This window comes from Silene latifolia, chromosome 2 (assembly GCF_048544455.1).
Source record: "Silene latifolia isolate original U9 population chromosome 2, ASM4854445v1, whole genome shotgun sequence".
NCBI classification, from domain to species: Eukaryota; Viridiplantae; Streptophyta; class Magnoliopsida; order Caryophyllales; family Caryophyllaceae; genus Silene; species Silene latifolia.
In genome coordinates this window covers 73062755-73069846 of record NC_133527.1, presented here as the reverse complement: position 1 = coordinate 73069846, position 7092 = coordinate 73062755, and positions in this window count along the sequence as shown.

Here is a 7092-nt window from a genome sequence, read left to right as displayed (position 1 = left end):
TCTTAAGAAGAAAAAACATCTACTAGGGCCTATATACACTTGTCAAGTTTCCCAAGTAGACGGTTTCGCAAAATTTTTCTAACATGCAAACTATATGCCATGATGCAACTATCATATATACATCCTAATGCAAATGTTTCTACCAACTAATATGTCATATAAACTAAATGCAAGTCCTAAGTTCACATTGTTTATACCGCATCAATCAAAATAAAGCCACATAGTCATTAACATAAAGAGGAAAAGGAGATTGGAAAGATCATACCATGCGGTCTTCAATATCCTCATGTCTCGGATGTGGCGTAGTCAATCAATGTGAACAAGGATAAAGCAAACACAATATATACAAGACTACACTATAAAGGAAATGAACTTGTTTTTGGATTTTTCAATTTTTCAAATTTTTATGGTTTTGTTTTTATGAAAATAAAAGACATATTTTTGGGATTTTTCGAAATTTTTCAATTTTTATGCATTTTTGGAATATAAATTCCCATCCCCCACTTTATTTTGGACATTGTCCTCAATGTACATGTAGGAGTAGGAATGAAAAAGAAATACATGTTTTTGGATTTTTGATTTTTTTGAAATAAAGTACAAATGCAATGATATGGTATGAATGAATGCATGCTCTAACTAAATGCAATTCTATATGACATATATAACAAATGAATGTAATCTAAACTATACTATATGATGCATGCTAAATGCTTAAGTCACTTATGATCAAACCTCCCCAAACCGATTTAAGCACTATTTCTAGTGTAGAAAAGAATAGGATTGGTCATTAGTGACTATGCATGAATTCTAGTCTATATGCAACTATCTACATGAATTAAATTACAATGCAACTATACTAATGATCTAACTAATGTAAATGCAATATGAAATATAATACAAATGCATGCAAAAGCTACACTAAATGCAATGTATATACAAAAGAGAGTGGGAGAGATGGGTATCATACAAATGGAAGTGGTGAATTAGGCCTCTTTCACTCGTCATCCTCATTTTGATCATAGCCATAACCATGAGAACTTCCGGCTTGATCATATCCGGGTGCTTGGCCCCAATATCCTCCTTGGTCAAATCCTCCTCCTTGACCCGAGTACCCTCCATCTTGGCTAGAATGCCCTCCGTCTCCTCGACCCCAAGCTTGGTCCCCATAATTTGGGAACAAGAGCTCCGGTTGTGCCCAAGAGGGTAAAGGGCCATTAGGGTCAACATACCCTTGTTGAGCCATGTTATAGTATTGGGGGTAGAGGGCCAAGTAGTTGTCTTCCCTTCCTTTATGCACCCCAAGGTCCACTCTATTCATGAGTGACATCAAATCATTAATACCCGGGGTGTTGGGGATTTCCGGTTGGAATTGGGTATATGGAGTGGGGTAAGGCGGGATAGGGACGTAGGAAGGTGGGCGAAGAGGTGCACCCGGCCCTCCACGAGGTGGTTGACGGTGTGGCTCTTCCCTTTAAGGGGGATTATTAAGAATTTGGATTTCAAGGAGGTAGCTTGGTGGAGGAGAGTATGGACTCAATCTTGGGTCAATGCCCGGTATCTTCCATCCCTCAAGGACCATTGAAGTACATCCCTTGGTGTGCCACTCCACACTCCCATCTCGAGTGTAGTTGCACCATCGGTGACTGTGGAAGATGGTGTGCTCATCAATCAAAGTCCTCCCCTCAAGAGGAATATAGGTTCCTCGGGCATTGAACCCGGGACAAAGGTGTTTGGCCAAAATTGTAATTAGACCTCCCATCACAAAGGTTTTGAGTTGGGTGGTCCCTTGAGCAAAATCATTAAACCTAGTAAGTATCTCAAGTGGCGTGTTGAAGTTATAACGCCTCACCGCTCGAACATTCAAATAAGACTCAAGAAAAGTTAAGTCGATGAGAGTACACCGATCTTGCTCGTACCTCCCATTGATGCAACCGGCTACAAAGCGTTCGGTGAATCGAATCACCGGATGTTGGATAGCAAATGTATAACAACGCTTTATATGGGTAAAGTCCCTCCCGGAGATAGCTTTCCAAAGAAAGTCCACATTAAAATTATCGGGCTTTTCGGTATAGTCGGTGGGTACTTCAAGACCGAAAACATAGGCAAATTCCTCAAGAGAAAGAACATGGTCTAGGTTGCATAACCTAAACTCCATGCCTACATTGTTGTGGGTATCCGCCACAATGTGAAGGCTACTCAAGAATTCAAGTGTGAGACTAAGGTAAGTCTCTTCATGGGCATGGAAAAAGCTCCCAATGCCAAGGCCATTAAAGAACATCTCGGTAGGGTACCTTATCTTAAGGATTTCCAACACCCTAGTATCAACAAATTGAGTAGGTTCGTACTTCTTACCTAGGAGCTCGACGAATTTTTCGCGGTGTTCGTCGGATAGGAAGATCACTTCTTGGAAGTTGTTGAGTTGTTCAATCCCTCCCCTCATTAAGGGTCGGGTGTTCCTTGGTAGTATTACCTCTCGTGGTGTTGAAGAGCTTGAACCCTTGCGCTTCTTCCCGAATGATTCAATCAATTTCTTGGCCTTTCCTTTGGTGCTCATGTTGGTAATGGGGGTGTTTTTGAGGATTGGAGGGTGATTTTGACGGTTGAGATGAGTGTTTTAGGGTTTGGTAAGGTGAGGAAATGAGGGAGAAGGGGGGTGATTATATAGAAGAAGTAGGGAATCCGAACGGATAAGATTGGATCGAACCCGCTTTATCTGAGGGAACAGTACAATCCGAGCGGATTTCAGTCGAGACGGCCGGATTTCTGGGAAAGAAGACGGGCATCTTTGGTAGAATCCGCACGGATTCTAGAACAAAGAAATTCTTTGGCTGAGAAGCAGGGAAAAGACGGGCGGATTTTGATCGGGACGGACGGCTTGATCTGGACGGGCGGATTCTCGATAATACGCACGGATTTTGTCACAGTTCAAAATCTCGCTTCTGGACGACACACGGGACGGGCGTCCCATGGAGAAGACGGACGGATTGTCCGGGACGGGCGGATTTGTTTGAATCCGCACGGATTCTTCTTCAGTTTCAATTTTTGCTTTCCCGTGGGCCCTGGACGAGCGGATTTGCTAGAATCCGGGCGTCTTTGCTTCTTTCTCTCTTCTTCTTTCTTCTTTCATGAAACAACAAACCCCTTTTCACTAATATCTCTTTTTCCTTATCTTTTCCTGAAATTTGCTCATGAGACATGTAAGATGACTCTCTCTCTCTCTTCTCTCTTATGCAAGAAATTAAATGCAAAATGGAAATGTACAATATTATGCAAAGTAAAAGGGTTCCAAAAATATCTTACAAATGGTGGTTTTGAGGTAGGACTCCACCAAACTAGTTCAATTTGTAGGAACTCTTATCCATAGAGCTCAAAGCTCTTAATAAAAGATCAAAAGCTTGTGAACAAGCTCCAAATAAGCATAAGTATGGGTTGCTCAATTTGAATATGAAATTTGGCCAAGGAAGCTTGTAGAATGTTCTTTTTCTTGGCTTCTCCTTAGCGTTAGAACTTTCCCGATGCTTCAAATAGGTAAACCCATGACTCTTGCCAACACTAAGCATGAAGTGTGGTTCATTTCCATCCATGGACTTCCACTTACCAACTTCTTCTTCAATTTTGATGATGATGATAACACTTTGATTATTCAATCCTTCCGAGGTAGAAGGAGAATTTTCATGTCTTTGATGACCGGATACCATAGGGGTTGGGATTATGGGGGTCAAATCTTCACAAGTAGCCTCACGAGCAATTTTCTCTTTAAGCTTTTTCACCAAATGGCTCTTGTAAGAAACTTTGGCCTTTTGAAGAAGGTCTATCATATCCTCTTCAATGATCATTGGCTCCATGATAGGTGCCAAGTGGTCTTCACAAAGGATAAAGGAAGGACGGTCTTCTTCATGATAGGGTATCTCAAATGCCTCAAGGATAGGCTCCTCAAGCAGGGTGATTTTATGAATCCCTCCTCTAGGCTCATCATCATTGTTGCTATCCTCACGTGAATCATAAATGGGGGCTTCATTTAGCTCTTTTTCCAACACCTCAACGTTCACATCAAAAGACACACCCTCATACTCACAAAGGTTAAGAGTATTTGGTTTGCTCAACCTCATGTCTTCTTCATCGAACACAACACTCTCATAGTCACAAGAGCTCAAGGAACTTGGCTCTTCCCACTTCTCGTCTTCCATGTCAAATGTCACTACTTCAAATTCGCATTTATGCTCAATATCCAAAGAACGGTGGTGAGTGTTTGCTTGGAATTCTTTTAATTGGGCAATTTGAATCCTCAACTCCTCTCTTTGGATAACAATGTCTTTAAGAACATTATCTTCTTTTCGGCTCTCTTCTAGCATTTGTTTGAAGAAGTTTTGTTGATCTCCCATCATTTGGAGAATCATGTTTTGAATGGGTTCATCTTTTTGTTGTGGGTATGTGTGAAAGTGGTTGTTTTGTGGCAATTGAAGTTCATTGTGAAATGGGTATCGGGTGAGTGGTTGTTGTTGATATTGGGTGTGGTAATTTTGGTGGGAAAAATTGGGGTAGTGGTTAGGATTTTCGTTGTACAAATAATAAGATAGGGTTGTATTGACTTGCTCCTCAAACTCCCCATACCCATAGTCATACTCAAAAGGTCCACCACATACTCCATGTACCAAGTCTTGGGTCATCATCATAGTCAAGATAAAGATACAACTACAAACATGGAAACTACAAGAAAAATGGTAAAAACGATCCTTGAGGAACAAGTTCCTCAAGGTGGAAGCAAAATCAAAATAGACAAACAAGTAAGAACTTAATCACATAGCACCATCCCCGGCAACGGCGCCATTTTGATGTGGAGCGATGTTGTCGGGTCACATCCAATCAAACACATTTATAATACTCAACATACAACTAGTTAGCGGTAAGTCGAGGTCGATCCATGGGACGGTGTGCTTTGGGTTCTAAGTCTATCTATCTCAATTTATGCTAGTGTCACAATTGATGGGGTTTGTAGTTGTGTCTAGACTAATGCAAGCAATAAAGTAGAACGAGGAATAAAAGGAAAGATGTAAACAATTGATAAAAAGTGCTAGGATATCATGGGGGCATAGGGGATTCATGGTGTTGATCATACAAACATGTTCACAATGTTGCAAGTAATTAATGTGGTGGAGGAACCGAGTTGGGTTATGTCTTACGGTTCTTAGGAAGAGTTGGGTCCCGGAGCCGAATCGATTAGATTGTACAACACCTACAAGTCGACTTACTTTCCTCCTAATCAACTTCTATGCATGGTCTAACAAGACTCGAGTTGGTTTATATCTTACAAGTCAAGTTGAATAGATAAGAGATGGTTGTAAATGCAAGGATTCATAGGCTTAGCATTTCATCAAACATAACATGTGCATAAAGTTGACATCACAACAAGCAAGCAATTTAATCATGTGAACATATTAGATTAAGCATGAATCAATCCCCATGTTTGTTTCCCTTAATTACCCACTAATCCAGGCTAAGTAACTACTCACTCATTATCAAGTTTAACATGCTAACAAGGTTGTCAATCATATTAACAAGGTAAAACATGATGAACAAGTAAGAAAGATTAACAATAATTAAAACAAGGATTAAGAGGGTTATACCTATGGAGATTCCAAAATAATAATGCAAAGAATAATAGAAGGACTTGATGATTGATGGAAGGTTGTCAATCTCCCAATAATAACCCAATAATCTTCAATTACCCAATAATAAACTTGAATAATAAACTTGAACAATAATTATGGAAAGATTAATGTGTAATTTGTGGAAAGATTAAAGAGTAATCTATTCTAATCTACTCCTAATCTAATCTAAAGAAGGATTTTTTAGCTAAAAAGATGTGTCTTTTGATTATTACAAATGGGGTATTTATAGTGGAAATTAGGTGGATGCATTTAGGGTTAACTAAGGCTAATTTAGTAATTATACTTTTGAGTTTAGAGCAGGGAGGAGCCGGTATTTTTCGGAGGAAGGGCTTCTTTCTTTGTAGTTTGGAGAAGACGAAATTGTGCTGTGCAGGAATCCGTGCGTATTGGAGTCGGGACGGACGGATTCTGAAGATGCAATCCGGGCGGATTTGGGAGAAGACGGGCGGATTCTAAAGATGCAATCCGGGCGGATTTGGGAGAAGACGGGCGGATTCTAAAGATGCAATCCGGGCGGATTTGGGAGAAGACGGGCGGATTCTCCTCCAGTGAATTTTCTTGTTTTTCCCAGCCAGAAGACAGGCGTCTTGTGGGGAAGACGGGCGTCTTGGGGAAGACGGGCGTCTTCTTCTCGGGACGCGCGGATTCCCGAACAGCTTCTTTGTTTGACCTCGGATTGTAAAACGGACGTCATTTTCTCATCCGGACTCCTATTGGAGTGATTCAAAAGCCTAGATCACTTGATTTTTCGACGCCGTTCCATCTAGCATACTTTCAGAGCCAAAGGAGCAACCCTTGATTTGCGTTCCGAGCAATTTTCTTCATGAATGGCTTCCTTGCTTTTCCTCCTTGCTTTAAACCTTATGACCTTTCTATATACTCTTTATTCCTACATACTTGGCCATCATTCTTGCCTCCTCTTTATACTAGTCCATCTAATATCATCAATAAGCTTCCAAATATGCACGAAAGACGGGAATTTCCGCCTTATTCTCTCCTTTTCTACAAAACATATGAAATGCGATAGAAAAGCAAATAGGAAGGTTTTGACGGATAAAATGGCTATAAAATGTTATAATAGTATGCAAAATACGCTCAATTAGGGGATTAAATGTGCACAAATAATGTTCACATCAATTGTCAAATCTTAGTGTGGACTAATATTTGAGTCCTAAGAAAGTTAGGGTAATTAACTTGGGCTTAAATTTGATTTAAGTATTATTTTGGTGATTTTAAGGAGTTAAAAGTCACGCATTTCCATAAAACCAAAGCGATATATAAGATTCATTAATCCCTTTTTAGACATCTCTAATAACTAAGTGTTTATAAATTAAGTCATAAACTTAAAGAAACTTATGCATGCATAACAAAATACAAAGTAAGAAGAAAAATTGATTATTCTTACAAGGAGGGCCGAATGGTT